Below are 15,004 nucleotides of genomic sequence, written 5' to 3' on the forward strand. Positions count from 1 at the left end.
AAGAGTGCAATGATCATCCCTCCCCCATCTATCTCCCTCTCTCCAAACATCTCCCACTCCCCCCTCCTCTCCCACCCTCTCTCTTAACAAACACTGGATATTCTGTTTACAGTTTTTGCCGATTGCTGACACACTGAAAGTGAATGCTCAGACAAAAGCATCAAAACCTTAACTTTTGTAAACATCCCTTAAACAAAGGCATCAAAAGTACAAACACATTTTCTGCTTTGCACTTGGTTTGCAATTCTGCAACACACTTTCAAAACATTACACACTGTTTGTTACATTAGACACTTAATTCAATAATGAGATCTCTTGCAATCATTGGGAAAACACTTCTATTCAAAATCAAACATATCTGAATTCGGCAATGGAACGTCTGTTCACCACCAACAGGAACTGGCCATTGTCAATCTAGTGTTGGTAAACAAGACCATCCGCCTACATCAACTAGGAGAGCAAATCATCGCAGATCACACAACATTCCATAATATCAACCGTGTCAGTATGTCGACACTCTGCCACATCTTGCGTCAACACCAACTTACGATGAAGCAGCTGTACAGGGTTCCATTTGAGAGGAACAGAGTTACAGTCCAACACCTTTGTACAGGGTTCCATTTGAGAGGAACAGAGTTACAGTCCAACACCTTTGTACAGGGTTCCATTTGAGAGGAACAGTTACAGTCCAACACCTTTGTACAGGGTTCCATTTGAGAGGAACAGAGTTACAGTCCAACACCTTTGTACAGGGTTCCATTTGAGAGGAACAGAGTTACAGTCCAACACCTTTGTACAGGGTTCCATTTGAGAGGAACAGAGTTACAGTCCAACACCTTTGTACAGGGTTCCATTTGAGAGGAACAGAGTTACAGTCCAACACCTTTGTACAGGGTTCCATTTGAGAGGAACAGTTACAGTCCAACACCTTTGTACAGGGTTCCATTTGAGAGGAACAGAGTTACAGTCCAACACCTTTGTACAGGGTTCCATTTGAGAGGAACAGAGTTACAGTCCAACACCTTTGTACAGGGTTCCATTTGAGAGGAACAGAGTTACAGTCCAACACCTTTGTACAGGGTTCCATTTGAGAGGAACAGAGAGTCCAACACCTTTGAAGGGTTCCATTTGAGAGAACAGTTACAGTCCAACACCTTTGTACAGGGTTCCATTTGAGAGGAACAGAGTTAGAGTCCAACACCTTTGTACAGGGTTCCATTTGAGAGGAACAGAGTTACAGTCCAACACCTTTGTACAGGGTTCCATTTGAGAGGAACAGAGTTACAGTCCAACACCTTTGTACAGGGTTCCATTTGAGAGGAACAGTTACAGTCCAACACCTTTGTACAGGGTTCCATTTGAGAGGAACAGAGTTACAGTCCCAACACCATTTGTTACAGGGTTCCATTTGAGAGGAACAGTTACAGTCCAACACCTTTGTACAGGGTTCCATTTGAGAGGAACAGAGTTACAGTCCAACACCTTTGTACAGGGTTCCATTTGAGAGGAACAGTTACAGTCCAACACCTTTGTACAGGGTTCCATTTGAGAGGAACAGAGTTACAGTCCAACACCTTTGTACAGGGTTCCATTTGAGAGGAACAGAGTTACAGTCCAACACCTTTGTACAGGGTTCCATTTGAGAGGAACAGAGTTACAGTCCAACACCTTTGTACAGGGTTCCATTTGAGAGGAACAGAGTTACAGTCCAACACCTTTGTACAGGGTTCCATTTGAGAGGAACAGAGTTACAGTCCAATACCTTTGTACAGGGTTCCATTTGAGAGGAACAGTTACAGTCCAACACCTTTGTACAGGGTTCCATTTGAGAGGAACAGAGTTGTCCAACACCTTTGTACAGGGTTCCTGTAATACACCTTTGTAATGGCAGTAGAGTTACAGTCCTACCTTTGCCACTGCATTTAGGAACATTCAGACAAACCTTTGCAGTATGTGTAGAGGAACAGGTGCCCCATTCTGGGAGGGAGTTACAGTCCAACACCTTTGGGGTTCCATTTGAGAGGAACAGGTTACAGTCCAACACCTTTGCCAGGGTTCCAGAGGGCAGCTTTGTCAGGGTTCCATTTGAGAGGAACAGAGTTGTCCAACACCTGATTGTACAGGGTTCCATTTGAGTCTTACAGTCCAACACCTTTGTACAGGGTTCCATTTGTGGGTCCAACACCTTTGTTGTTCCATTTGAGAGGAACAGTTATCACCTGACAGAACTTTGTACAGGGTTCATTTGAGGAACAGTTTCACACCTTTGTACAGGGTTATTTTTGTGTTGTGGTTCCATTTGAGAGGAACAGTTCTAATAAATTACAGTCCAACAACATGGACACAGTCCAACACCACAGGGTTCCATTTGAACATATTGTACAGGGTTCCATTTGAGAGGAACAGAGTTACAGTCCAACACCTTTGTACAGGGTTCCATTTGAGAGGAACAGAGTTACAGTCCAACACTTTGTACAGGGTTCCATTTGAGAGGAACAGTTACAGTCCAACAAGGGTTCCATTTGGAACAGAGTTACAGTCCAACACCTTTGTACAGGGTTCCATTTGAACAGAGTTACAGTCCAACACCTTTGTAAAGGGTTCCATTTGGAGGAACAGTTACAGTCCTTTGTACAGGGTTCCATTTGAGAGGAACAGAGTTACAGTCCAACACCTTTGTACAGGGTTCCATTTGAGAGGAACTCCAACACCTTTGTACAGGGTTCCATTTGAAAACTAGAGTTTGTTAACAAGACATTTTGAGAGGAAAAACAAGTTATAACCTTTGTACAGGGACATTTGAAGGAACAGTTACAGTCCAACACCTTTGTACAGGGTTCCATTTGAGAGGAACAGAGTTACAGTCCAACACCTTTGTACAGGGTTCCATTTGAGAGGAACAGTTACAGTCCAACACCTTTGTACAGGGTTCCATTTGAGAGGAACAGAGTTACAGTCCAACACCTTTGTACAGGGTTCCATTTGAGAGGAACAGAGTTAGAGTCCAACACCTTTGTACAGGGTTCCATTTGAGAGGAACAGAGTTACAGTCCAACATTCCATTTGAGAGGAACAGAGTTACAGTCCAACACCTTTGTACAGGGTTCCATTTGAGAGGAACAGAGTTAACCTTTGTACAAATGAGGAACAGAGTTACAGTCCAACACCTTTGTACAGGGTTCCATTTGAGAGGAACAGAGTTACAGTCCAATACCTTTGTACAGGGTTCCATTTGAGAGGAACAGAGTTACAGTCCAACACCTTTGTACAGGGTTCCATTTGAGAGGAACAGAGTTACAGTCCAACACCTTTGTACAGGGTTCCATTTGAGAGGAACAGAGTTACAGTCCAACACCTTTGTACAGGGTTCCATTTGAGAGGAACAGAGTTACAGTCCAACACCTTTGTTGTGATTGTGCAAGTGTCACTGTACTGTAATACAGTAATGGCAGTAGATTGTGTCCTATTGCCACTGCATAGATACATTCAGACAAAGCAGTATGTGTAAGCAGGTGCCCCATTCTGGGAGGGAGGGGGGGGTGGTTGTCTCTGACACCTGCCAATCAGAGGCAGCTGTCAATCGTTGTCTCTGATTGAGAACCATACTTAGGTAGTCTGTGTTCCCACTATGATTTGTGGGTAGTTGTTTTGTGTTTATCACCTGACAGAACTGGTTCGTGTCTGTCATTCACATTGTTATTTTGTGTTGTGTGTTCAGTTCTAATAAATTAACATGGACACTTACCACGCTGCATATTGGTCCGATCTTAACTACACTTCCTCAGTCGAAGAAGAGATTCGTTACAGTAAACAATAGTTGGAAAAATGACTTGTGTCATGCACAAAGTGGATGTCCTAACCGACTTGCCAAAACTATAGTTTGTTAACAAGACATTTGTGAAAAACAAGTTATAATGACTGAAATCTAAGTGGATGTAAACTTCCCACTTCAACTGTATATTGTAACCTAGGCCTACCTAAAGAACACTGCAGTTATACTAGACCACTCTGTTCGATTTGACAGAGATGCAATATTCATTTTGTTGGCAGAACACTGCAGTTATACTGCACTATGCTGCTAATTTGACTGATGCAAAGATTTTTTGTTGGCAAAACAAAACTGCAGTTATACTGCACTCAACAGCTGTTATTGTTGCAATATGCATTTTGTACAAAAAAGATTGCAGTTTTGAAACTGCAGAAAACTGACAGCAGTCGACTGGTTTTGGAGACAGTAATTACAGATAACACTCTGACTGCAATATTTTGTTGGCAGAACACTGCAGTTATACTGCACTCTGACTGCAATATTTTGTTGGCAAAACACTGCAGTTATACTGCACTCTGACTGCAATATTTTGTTGGCAGAACACTGCAGTTATACTGCACTCTGACTGCAATATTTTGTTGGCAGAACACTGCAGTTATACTACACTCTGACTGTAATATTTTGTTGGCAGAACACTGCAGTTATACTGCACTCTGACTGCAATATTTTGTTGGCAAAACACTGCAGTTATACTGCACTCTGACTGCAATATTTTTTCGTCAGGGGTGTGTGCGTGCTTGCGTGTGTAAACACATTTTGATTTGCAGGTGTGGGAATTATTGAGATGAAGATTATGTGGTAAATGATTCGTGTGCCATTTTTGAGGACATACCTCAACCCACAGAGCCAGAGGTAAACAAACAGATGCTATGGACCAGAGCTAGAGGTAAACAAACAGATGCTATGGACCAGAGCTAGAGGTAAACAAACAGATGCTATGGACCAGAGCTAGAGGTAAACAAACAGATGCTATGGACCAGAGCTAGAGGTAAACAAACAGATGCTATGGACCAGAGCCAGAGGTAAACAAACAGATGCTATGGACCAGAGCTAGAGGTAAACAAACAGATGCTATGGACCAGATGCTATGGACCAGAGCCAGGTAAACAAACAGATGCTATGGACCAGAGCCAGAGGTAAACAAACAGATGCTATGGACCAGAGCTAGAGGTAAACAAACAGATGCTATGGACCAGAGCTAGAGGTAAACAAACAGATGCTATGGACCAGAGCTAGAGGTAAACAAACAGATGCTATGGACCAGAGCTAGAGGTAAACAAACAGATGCTATGGACCAGAGCCAGAGGTAAACAAACAGATGCTATGGACCAGAGCTAGAGGTAAACAAACAGATGCTATGGACCAGAGCTAGAGGTAAACAAACAGATGCTATGGACCAGAGCTAGAGGTAAACAAACAGATGCTATGGACCAGAGCTAGAGGTAAACAAACAGATGCTATGGACCAGAGCCAGAGGTAAACAAACAGATGCTATGGACCAGAGCCAGAGGGAAACAAACAGATGATATGGACCAGAGCTAGAGGTAAACAAACAGTAAACAAACAGATGCTATGGACCAGAGCCAGATAGGTAAACAAACAGATGCTATGGACCAGAGCCAGAGGTAAACAAACAGATGCTATGGACCAGAGCTAGAGGTAAACAAACAGATGCTATGGACCAGAGCTAGAGGTAAACAAACAGATGCTATGGACCAGGGGCCTGTTGCACAAAAGTAGAATTAAGACATCCGGGATAAATGACTCAGCTGAGCTCAATGAAGCATGTCCAAAACATGTGCGTCCAGGCTTAATTGGTTGCACAAAGACGAAGCCAGGATGAGCAGACACGGATTCATTAAGCCAGGTGAAACCAATCCTGGATAAATGCGCGCTCACGGCTCACTCAAATAGACCCCGCCACAGATCACAGATTAACTGATTTACCATGGCAACTAGAGCCGCGTACTTTTCCCCGTCGGAAGCACAAATCGTCATGGAGGCATACGAGGAGGTAAAAGATATAATTAAGAAGAAAGGCAACACCGCCACAGTGATAAAGCAAAGAGAAAAAGCGTGGCAAAGTATTGCAGACCGCCTGAATGCGTAAGTAGTGCACAATTACACACTCACCGCTCCGCTGAAACATCACAATTACAATTCAAATATTTAATTCACATCTCCAAAAACGCAGTTGTACTGTAATTATGAAACGGTTAAATTTTTAATTGAAATGCACTGCAGATATGAGTGAAATTGTGTAAAGTAAGTCCATCACACTGTATAAAGCTATGATAAATTATTATTAAAGCCTTACATTATTATTTAACGTTACTACGCTCAGTACGGTTTAATCTTAGCCGTTGTACTCTGCTTCTTATGTTGTCCACCGTTTTTGTGTTTCTCCTGCTTTCATTAATGTAAAGCTGCTTTGACAGAATGAAACAATTGTGAAAAGTGCTATATAAATAAAATTTAATTGAATAAATAGATGAGCTATAATAATAATAATCACTTTAATTTATATAGCGCCTTTCAAAGGACCCAAGGTCGGTTGCTCACTGCACTGCAAAAATGTCTTTCTTACTTAGTATTTTTGTCTTGTTTTCAGTAAAAAAAAAAATATCTAAAAAACATCTTGAATATTTTCTTGAGCAAAACTACCTAGGAAAATAAGCAAAAAAATCTGCCAGTGATGTGCATTGATTGGTGTAATATTCCTCATCTTATGATTTCAGATGGTCTGCAATGCTGACTGTGTGATCAGCAATGTTGTGGCAAAATGGCCTGGCTCAGTCCATGACTCCAGAATCTTTCGGGCCTCTGAAATCTATCAGTGCCTATCACAAGGTAAGCCACACAACCCCTATTTATAACCATCATGGCTGTGTCAAGAATATCACTGTGTTTATGAGGTAGTAATGATGAGATTTTGTGTTGACAGGTGAATTCTCTGGTGTGTTGCTGGGAGACAGGGGTATGGCTGCCAGCCTTTTCTCCTGACACCTTTCACAGACCCCCAGGAAGCACAGCAGGCCTACAACCATGCCCATGCCAGGACCAGGGCCAGAGTTGAAATGACCTTTGGCCTCCTGAAGGCACGCTTTCACTGCCTTCACAAATTAAGGGTCAGCCCTGTTAGGGCATGTGATATTACTGTGGCTTGTGCTGTCCTCCACAATGTGGCCTGCCTGAGGAAGGAGAGGGCCCCCAGAGTGCCACCAGCCATGGACTGGGACAATCCGGCAATCTTCCCTGATGACGACAGTGGTCGGCTGCTGAGGGACCAATATGTGTTGAATTATTTTAGTTAGTATGTGTGCTTTCAATTTTGGTTAAATATGTCCTGCGGTGGCAGAGGAATTTGGTTTTTTTTGGGTTCGTTTTTTTACGAATTTGGCCTCTTATGATGTTTGTGCGGTATACTGTGTGTAATACAAGGCTGCAGGACAAATCCATACACATCAACTGAACAGACAAATGAATGGATGCAGTAGCCTCCCTGCAGCCTTGTATTACACACAGTATACCGCACAAACATCATAAGAGGCCAAATTCGTAAAAAAAACGAACCCAAAAAAAACCCAAATTCCTCTGCCACCGCAGGACATATTTAACCAAAATTGAAAGCACACATACTAACTAAAATAATTCAACACATATTGGTCCTCAGCAGCCGACCACTGTCGTCATCAGGGAAGATTGCGGTTGTCCCAGTCCATGGCTGGTGGCACTCTGGGGGCCCTCTCCTTCCTCAGGCAGGCCACATTGTGGAGGACAGCACAAGCCACAGTAATATCACATGCCCTAACAGGGCTGACCCTTAATTTGTGAAGGCAGTGAAGCGTGCCTTCAGGAGGCCAAAGGTCATTTCAACTCTGGCCCTGGTCCTGGCATGGGCATGGTTGTAGGCCTGCTGTGCTTCCTGGGGTCTGTGAAAGGTGTCAGGAGAAAAGGCTGGCAGCCATACCCCCTGTCTCCCAGCAACACACCAGAGAATTCACCTGTCAACACAAAATCTCATCATTACTACCTCATAAACACAGTGATATTCTTGACACAGCCATGATGGTTATAAATAGGGGTTGTGTGGCTTACCTTGTGATAGGCACTGATAGATTTCAGAGGCCCGAAAGATTCTGGAGTCATGGACTGAGCCAGGCCATTTTGCCACAACATTGCTGATCACACAGTCAGCATTGCAGACCATCTGAAATCATAAGATGAGGAATATTACACCAATCAATGCACATCACTGGCAGATTTTTTGCTTATTTTCCTAGGTAATTTTGCTCAAGAAAATATTCAAGATGTTTTTTAGATATTTTTTTACTGAAAACAAGACAAAAATACTAAGTAAGAAAGACATTTTTGCAGTGCAGTGAGCAACCGACCTTGGGTCCTTTGAAAGGCGCTATATAAATTAAAGTGATTATTATTATAGCTCATCTATTTATTCAATTACATTTTATTTATATAGCACTTTTCACAATTGTTTCATTCTGTCAAAGCAGCTTTACATTAATGAAAGCAGGATAAACACAAAAAACGGTGGACAACATAAGAAGCAGAGTACAACGGCTAAGATTAAACCGTACTGAGCGTAGTAACGTTAAATAATAATGTAAGGCTTTAATAATAATTTATCATAGCTTTATACAGTGTGATGGACTTACTTTACACAATTTCACTCATATCTGCAGTGCATTTCAATTAAAAAATTTAACCGTTTCATAATTACAGTACAACTGCGTTTTTGGAGATGTGAATTAAATATTTGAATTGTAATTGTGATGTTTCAGCGGAGCGGTGAGTGTGTAATTGTGCACTACTTACGCATTCAGGCGGTCTGCAATACTTTGCCACGCTTTTTTCTCTTTGCTTTATCACTGTGGCGGTGTTGCCTTTCTTCTTAATTATATCTTTTACCTCCTCGTATGCCTCCATGAGGATTTGTGCTTCCGACGGGGAAAAGTACGCGGCTCTAGTTGCCATGGTAAATCAGTTAATCTGTGATCTGTGGCGGGGTCTATTTGAGTGAGCCGTGAGCGCGCACCTATCCAGGATTGGTTTCACCCGGCTTAATGAATCCGTGTCTGCTCATCCTGGCTTGGTCTTTGTGCAACCAATTAAGCCTGGACGCACATGTTTTGGCTTCATTGAGCTCAGCTTAGTCATTTATCCCGGATGTCTTAATTCTACTTTTGTGCAACAGGCCCCAGAGCTAGGTGTAAACAAACAGATGCTATGGACCAGAGCTAGAGGTAAACAAACAGATGATATGGACCAAAGCTAGAGGTAAACAAACAGATGCTATGGACCAGAGCCAGAGGTAAACAAACAGATGCTATGGACCAGAGCTAGAGGTAAACAAACAGATGCTATGGACCAGAGCTAGAGGTAAACAAACAGATGCTATGGACCAGAGCTAGAGGTAAACAAACAGATGCTATGGACCAGGGGCCTGTTGCACAAAACTAGGATAAGGGATTAAGCCAGGATATCTTGGTGATCCTGGCTCAATTGATCCGTAATCCGGTTGCACTAAAGATGGATAGGGGGCAGGAGGATATGTTATGGTATAAATTACCATGGAGATTTATTCTGTGGAGCTAGCCTGCTCCAGACCAGGCTAAATTCCAGGATCTATTTAATCTCATCCCTAATGTCAGTCAGCAGTCACCACAAATGGAAACCAATAGTTATTTCACTGCTCACTATACATTGTTATCACATATAACTAGACCCACTGTCATTATTTAAACGTTTGTGATCATTAATTTCAATGATTTTGGATAAAAAATGATTTTTAGATGTTGCTATCATTAGATAATTTACAGTTTCCCATAGACTATATATAAAATGATAGAATATTAGGGCCACAGAGGGGAAAAAAAAGACAAGTCATAATATTGTAACCAGTTGTTTTAAAGGAGGACAGTTGTTAAAATGACAGATGCGGGGCATTTCGTGAAATTGTACTTCAGTATGGTTTCATAAACAAAGACATGCTGATGTGCCAGAATATTAAGTATCACATTGTCATAAGTATCAAAACTGTAAAAACAATATGTAGCTTTTCTGCAGAAAGAACCAGCCTCATAAATTTATGACTTTATCCTTTTTCTTCAGTGTGGCCCTAGTACTCTGTCATATAAACAAATACACATTCCATATGAATATAAAAACACAATGTGTAACATTATGTTCCTTTATTGAATAAGGACAAAACAAAGCAGGTAAACCATCAGCTCCTTTCGAAACTGAAGTCACAGTGACTCTACAAGATGGAAAGCACAGAATCCAAGCATATTATACAAAATGATACATACACATTCAAAGGTCTGTATATAACACACCCTGCATGTCTGCACACTAAAATAAATGCAGGACAAATCCATACACATCAACTGAACAGACAAATGAATGGATGCAGTAGCCTCCCTGCAGCCTTGTATTACACACAGTATACCGCACAAACATCATAAGAGGCCAAATTCGTAAAAAAACGAACCCAAAAAACCCAAATTCCTCTGCCACCGCAGGACATATTTAACCAAAATTGAAAGCACACATACTAACTAAAATAATTCAACACATATTGGTCCCTCAGCAGCCGACCACTGTCGTCATCAGGGAAGATTGCCGGATTGTCCCAGTCCATGGCTGGTGGCACTCTGGGGCCCTCTCCTTCCTCAGGCAGGCCACATTGTGGAGGACAGCACAAGCCACAGTAATATCACATGCCCTAACAGGGCTGACCCTTAATTTGTGAAGGCAGTGAAAGCGTGCCTTCAGGAGGCCAAAGGTCATTTCAACTCTGGCCCTGGTCCTGGCATGGGCATGGTTGTAGGCCTGCTGTGCTTCCTGGGGGTCTGTGAAAGGTGTCAGGAGAAAAGGCTGGCAGCCATACCCCTGTCTCCCAGCAACACACCAGAGAATTCACCTGTCAACACAAAATCTCATCATTACTACCTCATAAACACAGTGATATTCTTGACACAGCCATGATGGTTATAAATAGGGGTTGTGTGGCTTACCTTGTGATAGGCACTGATAGATTTCAGAGGCCCGAAAGATTCTGGAGTCATGGACTGAGCCAGGCCATTTTGCCACAACATTGCTGATCACACAGTCAGCATTGCAGACCATCTGAAATCATAAGATGAGGAATATTACACCAATCAATGCACATCACTGGCAGATTTTTTGCTTATTTTCCTAGGTAATTTTGCTCAAGAAAATATTCAAGATGTTTTTTAGATATTTTTTTTTTTAACTGAAAACAAGACAAAAATACTAAGTAAGAAAGACATTTTTGCAGTGCAGTGAGCAACCGACCTTGGGTCCTTTGAAAGGCGCTATATAAATTAAAGTGATTATTATTATAGCTCATCTATTTATTCAATTACATTTTATTTATATAGCACTTTTCACAATTGTTTCATTCTGTCAAAGCAGCTTTACATTAATGAAAGCAGGAGAAACACAAAAAACGGTGGACAACATAAGAAGCAGAGTACAACGGCTAAGATTAAACCGTACTGAGCGTAGTAACGTTAAATAATAATGTAAGGCTTTAATAATAATTTATCATAGCTTTATACAGTGTGATGGACTTACTTTACACAATTTCACTCATATCTGCAGTGCATTTCAATTAAAAAATTAACCGTTTCATAATTACAGTACAACTGCGTTTTTGGAGATGTGAATTAAATATTTGAATTGTAATTGTGATGTTTCAGCGGAGCGGTGAGTGTGTAATTGTGCACTACTTACGCATTCAGGCGGTCTGCAATACTTTGCCACGCTTTTTCTCTTTGCTTTATCACTGTGGCGGTGTTGCCTTTCTTCTTTATATCTTTTACCTCCTCGTATGCCTCCATGAGGATTTGTGCTTCCGACGGGGAAAAGTACGCGGCTCTAGTTGCCATGGTAAATCAGTTAATCTGTGATCTGTGGCGGGGTCTATTTGAGTGAGCCGTGAGCGCGCACCTATCCAGGATTGGTTTCACCCGGCTTAATGAATCCGTGTCTGCTCATCCTGGCTTGGTCTTTGTGCAACCAATTAAGCCTGGACGCACATGTTTTGGCTTCATTGAGCTCAGCTTAGTCATTTATCCCGGATGTCTTAATTCTACTTTTGTGCAACAGGCCCCAGAGCTAGAGGTAAACAAACAGATGCTATGGACCAGAGCTAGAGGTAAACAAACAGATGCTATGGACCAGAGCTAGGTGTAAACAAACAGATGCTATGGACCGGAGCTAGAGGTAAACAAACAGATGATATGGACCAGGGGCCTGTTGCACAAAACTAGGATAAGGGATTAAGCCAGGATATCTTGGTGATCCTGGCTCAATTGATCCGTAATCCAGTTGCACTAAAGATGGATAGGGGGCAGGAGGATATGTTATGGTATAAATTACCATGGAGATTTATTCTGTGGAGCTAGCCTGCTCCAGACCAGGCTAAATTCCAGGATCTATTTAATCTCATCCCTAATGTCAGTCAGCAGTCACCACAAATGGAAACCAATAGTTATTTCACTGCTCACTATACATTGTTATCACATATAACTAGACCCACTGTCATTATTTAAACATTTGTGATCATTAATTTCAATGATTTTGGATAAAAAATGATTTTTAGATGTTGCTATCATTAGATAATTGACAGTTTCCCATAGACTATATATAAAATGATAGAATATTAGGGCCACAGAGGGAAAAAAAGACAAGTCATAATATTGTAACCAGTTGTTTTAAAGGAGGACAGTTAAAATGACAGATGCGGGGCATTTAGTGAAATTGTACTTCAGTATGGTTTCATAAACAAAGACATGCTGATGTGCCAGAATATTAAGTATCACATTGTCATAAGTATCAAAACAATATGTAGCTTTTCTGCAGAAAGAACCAGCCTCATAAATTTATGACTTTATCCTTTTTCTTCAGTGTGGCCCTAGTACTCTGTCATATAAACAAATACACATTCCATATGAATATAAAAACACAATGTGTAACATTATGTTCCTTTATTGAATAAGGACAAAACAAAGCAGGTAAACCATCAGCTCCTTTCGAAACTGAAGTCACAGTGACTCTACAAGATGGAAAGCACAGAATCCAAGCATATTATACATACACATTCAAAGGTCTGTATATAACACACCCTGCATGTCTGCACACTAAAATAAATGCAGGACAAATCCATACACATCAACTGAACAGACAAATGAATGGATGCAGTAGCCTCCCTGCAGCCTTGTATTACACACAGTATACCGCACAAACATCATAAGAGGCCAAATTCGTAAAAAAACGAACCCAAAAAAACCCAAATTCCTCTGCCACCGCAGGACATATTTAACCAAAATTGAAAGCACACATACTAACTAAAATAATTCAACACATATTGGTCCCTCAGCAGCCGACCACTGTCGTCATCAGGGAAGATTGCCGGATTGTCCCAGTCCATGGCTAGTGGCACTCTGGGGGCCTTCTCCTTCCTCAGGCAGGCCACATTGTGGAGGACAGCACAAGCCACAGTAATATCACATGCCCTAACAGGGCTGACCCTTAATTTGTGAAGGCAGTGAAAGCGTGCCTTCAGGAGGCCAAAGGTCATTTCAACTCTGGCCCTGGTCCTGGCATGGGCATGGTTGTAGGCCTGCTGTGCTTCCTGGGGGTCTGTGAAAGGTGTCAGGAGAAAAGGCTGGCAGCCATACCCCCTGTCTCCCAGCAACACACCAGAGAATTCACCTGTCAACACAAAATCTCATCATTACTACCTCATAAACACAGTGATATTCTTGACACAGCCATGATGGTTATAAATAGGGGTTGTGTGGCTTACCTTGTGATAGGCACTGATAGATTTCAGAGGCCCGAAAGATTCTGGAGTCATGGACTGAGCCAGGCCATTTTGCCACAACATTGCTGATCACACAGTCAGCATTGCAGACCATCTGAAATCATAAGATGAGGAATATTACACCAATCAATGCACATCACTGGCAATGCAGAGTGTTCGTCAATGGACAATATCAAAAAGTTATGTTCACCTGAACATTAATGCTGTGAAAGGATTTCCTATTCACAAAATCGGCCTCATGGGCACCTGAGGGGCTTTTATCCTTATGTGTGTGCAGTCCACTGCACCAATGACATTGGGGAAACCTGTCACACAAAGTAATGAGTATCCTACTATGTGTTAACAGTTGTCCTGTAATTTGTAGATCCTCTTACCTGCAATCCTATAGAACTCCTCTTTGATGTCACAGAGTCTTCTGTGGCCAGGGAAGGAGATGAAGACATCTGCTAATGCTTTGATAGCCAGACACACACTCCTTATTGTGCGGCAAATTGTGGCCTTGTTCAGCTGTTCTGCATCCCCCACTGAGTACAGGAAGGCTCCACTAGCAAAAAAGCGCAAGGCCACACAAACCATTTGCTCCACACTCAGTGCATGGCTCCGTGCAGTGCGGTGCTTAATCCTGGGACCCAGTAGTCTGCATAGATACCTGATGCCATCTGCAGAAAACCTGTATCTTTCATATAGATGGTCGTCAGGGAAGGCCAGTGGGTCCAACCTTTCCCTGAAGACCCTTTCTCGCCTGAAGGCTCTCCTCAGCACAAGTGCTTCTTCATCCACCACATCTCGCACGAATGGGCATGCCATTGTCAGAGCAGAAAGGAACACACAATTTTGGGCCTTCATATAGGCTAGTGGCCACACCTGGTGCTGGGGGTGGGCAAAGAGGGCGATGCCTTATAACGATGACTTGGTTGTACTGATTGCTGGGAAAATAAAAAAACCTTAGAAAGATGCCACCGTCCTGTGTGCTCACAATAAGAGCTCATATGTCATGGCTCACTTGACTTTACGAGAATATACCTAATTTTTATTTTGAGCTGTGTCATCTTCTTGGAGCTGGGGGAGGAAATACAAATAATGATTAATACATTTGTGTTACAGTTAGCATACAGTGTACATTGAAGGCATATCTCACCTCCCTCTCAAGTTTTTTTATTTCAAGGTCCAGTTTCCTAATTGTCCTCTTTTTTATTTCGGACTCCAGTGCAAGATTTTCCATCTTTTTCTTCTTGTACTGAATGTCTGTCTGCCAGTTCTATTTGGCGCCGGAGGTGGTTGCCATACAACTTTCTGAT

General features: G+C 42.1%; 1 pseudogene; it reads right to left on the reverse strand.

Annotated features, from left to right (window-relative positions):
• Positions 1-12,978: 12,978 nt before the first annotated feature.
• Positions 12,979-14,567, reverse strand: LOC127917922 (putative nuclease HARBI1; annotated as a pseudogene).
• Positions 14,568-15,004: the final 437 nt, after the last annotated feature.

Source organism: Oncorhynchus keta, unplaced genomic scaffold, assembly GCF_023373465.1.
Source record: "Oncorhynchus keta strain PuntledgeMale-10-30-2019 unplaced genomic scaffold, Oket_V2 Un_contig_1238_pilon_pilon, whole genome shotgun sequence".
NCBI lineage: Eukaryota > Metazoa > Chordata > Actinopteri > Salmoniformes > Salmonidae > Oncorhynchus > Oncorhynchus keta.